Below are 2,877 nucleotides of genomic sequence, written 5' to 3'. Positions count from 1 at the left end.
GTATAGTGTGTTCTATGGAGAGTTTTATACTGTATAAGTTGTAGATTGGGATTTGTAGTCATTCTAAAGGTATTTAAACATATCTGCATCCAAAAGTTGTGGTCTGGACTAATGGATAGATCTGTCTCCCACTTTAAGAATGGGAGAGAGATTGAACTATCTGTTTTTAACAGTAACATGTATACTTTTGATAACAGTTTTGGAGGCGAGAGTTTAAGAAAGTCTGTTATCATTGGAGGTAAATCTAAGTCCATTATTTTATCCTTAAATCTAGCCTGAATTATGGATTTAAACTGTTGAAATTCCAGAAATCTATTATGGCTAATTCCATATTGTGCCACTAGATCCTGGAATGGAATAAAGTTACTGCCTTGCATTACATGCTCTAGATGTCTTATCCCTTTGTCATACCACAGTGGGGAATTTAGTGTTTTCTTATTTTGCAGGATGTCAGGATTATTCCAGATTGGGGTAAATCTGCATGGGATAGGTGAAGACCCAGATATTTTGAGAAGTTCCCACCAAGCTGCCAAGGAAGTGCTTATGTTAATGCTTTTAAAGCAGGTATGACGTTTGATGTTGGAACTGATGAATGGCATATCGGAAATTTTAATTTCATTACAGAAGGTTTGTTCTATGTCCATCCATGAGTGGTCCAGGGGGCTCTGATTGATCCATTTTGAGATATATTGTAGTCTATTAGACAGGAAGTAATGATAAAAATTTGGCAGTTCTAAACCACCACAGTCTTTTGCTTTTTGCATAGTTTTTAGACTGATTCGTGGGGGTTTATTTTTCCACAAAAATTTTGAGATGTTTGAGTCCAGTGATTTAAACCAGACAGCAGAGGGTTTGGTGGGTAACATTGAAAACAGATAATTGATTTTAGGTAGGACCATCATTTTTATGGTGGAGACTCTTCCCATGAGTGATATAGGTAATGATGTCCACCGTACAAGGTCATCCTCTATAGATTTAAGTAAAGGCGTGTAGTTTAGCCATGTCAGTTCTGACAGCCTGGAGGAAATATTGACACCCAGATATTTAATACCTGAGAATCTTCACAGACATCCACACAGAAAGGCCGGGGCGAACCAACGACTTTCTTACAGTGAGGCCACAGTGCTATCCACCAGGCCAGCATGTTTTTTACAAAATATATAATGTTTTTTAACGCCACTGTCTGAGATAAAAAAAAAGATCAAGCAGGAGTCTCAACTTTAATTAACGTTACTGTTTTGCATGTGCATTTATAAGAGACGTATTCAGTGCTTTTAAAAAACGCTAAACATTGCTTAATGCCACTCTTTCCTGCTGAATGGATGCATTACTGGCAGTAGCTGCTGGAGTTTCCTTCTACAAGATAAGTTTTATCTACTACCTGTGGCCCAAACTGAACGACCATCGTTGGCCTCAGGTGAAGATGCCAGCGATGGTTGTTCAGTCTTGGCCACAGGTAGTATTAACGACTGTAACGACTGTCGTCACAGCAACCAGGAACACTAACGATCCAGCGGTATCGATGACCCGGGCCAACGACCCCACTGAATAGCTGAGTTTCCCTGCCAGTCAGTCAGAACTGAAGAAGTCCTTTGGATGAGGGACGAAACGTCTTCCAGTATCGTCAACCAAGTCCAGTTGCCCTTGATTTTAACCTTCGTTGGATAACTATGACCTGGATGACTGAGAATCTTCATAGACATCAAGCTAAGTTTTAGGTAGCTGTGCTGCTTTAGCAGATGCTTCAATACAAAATTGTTCATGGTTGAAAGCTTTTTGCTGGTCACACAAAGTTTACAACGGAAGACAATGTTCTTTACATCTCTGACTGTGACATAGCTAGGCCTAAAAGCAGTTGTGGAAAGAACGCCTCTCTCGTTCTCCATTCTTCCTTTAGCTTTTTGGCTTGCAGCTGACTTGAACAACATTAGGTCCGGTGTCGCTGACCTGCATCACGGTCTTGCTTGTTATATTAATATGCAAAATTAAACACAAACTTACAGATCCAACTCTGAAGCGAGCGGCAATGATCAGGATTCAAGCAAGTCGCAACATTTGACATTTTCAGAGGAGAAGAACAGATGCAGATGACTTGAAAGATTAAAGTAATGAAAGAATTTGGACTTTGAGATAATTAGGGAAACACAAACAGCATCACCTTGAGATCAGAGAGTGGCATTATATGTACCTGACTGCTGGGTGAAATGTTCAACCAGGGTTCGAGTTATGTGGGAAGCCAGTGGGAGTTCAGTTCCCATAAGGAGGGTAAATAATGTATTTTTTATTGTAATTAGTACTATTACAGGTACTGGTCGTATAATTAGAATATCATCAAAAAGTTGATTTATTTCAGTAATTCCATTCAAAAAGTGAAACTTGTATAATGTATACATTCATTCCACACAGACTGATATATTTCAAGTGTTCATTCCTTTTAATTGTGATGATTATAACTGACAACTAATGAAAACCCCCAAATCAGTATCTCAGAAAATTAGAATATTGTGAAAAGGTTCAATATTGAAGACACCTGGTGCCACACTCTAATCAGCTAATTAACTCAAAACACCTGCAAAGGCCTTTAAATGGTCTCTCAGTCTAGTTCTGTAGGCTACACAATCATGGGGAAGACCGCTGACTTGACAGCTGTCCAAAAGACGACCATTGACACCTTGCACAAGGAGGGCAAGACAGAAAGTCATTGCTAAAGAGGCTGGCTGTTCACAGAGCTCTGTGTCCAAGCACATTAATAGAGAGGCGAAGGGAAGGAAAAGATGTGGTAGAAAAAAGTGTACAAGCAATAGGGATAACCGCACCCTGGAGAGGATTGTAAAACAAAACCCATTCAAAAATGTGGGGGAGATTCACAAAGAGTGG

The sequence above is a fragment of the Micropterus dolomieu genome, linkage group LG01 (assembly GCF_021292245.1).
Source record: "Micropterus dolomieu isolate WLL.071019.BEF.003 ecotype Adirondacks linkage group LG01, ASM2129224v1, whole genome shotgun sequence".
In the NCBI taxonomy this organism is placed as follows: Eukaryota; Metazoa; Chordata; class Actinopteri; order Centrarchiformes; family Centrarchidae; genus Micropterus; species Micropterus dolomieu.
This window is presented reverse-complemented; position numbering follows the sequence as displayed.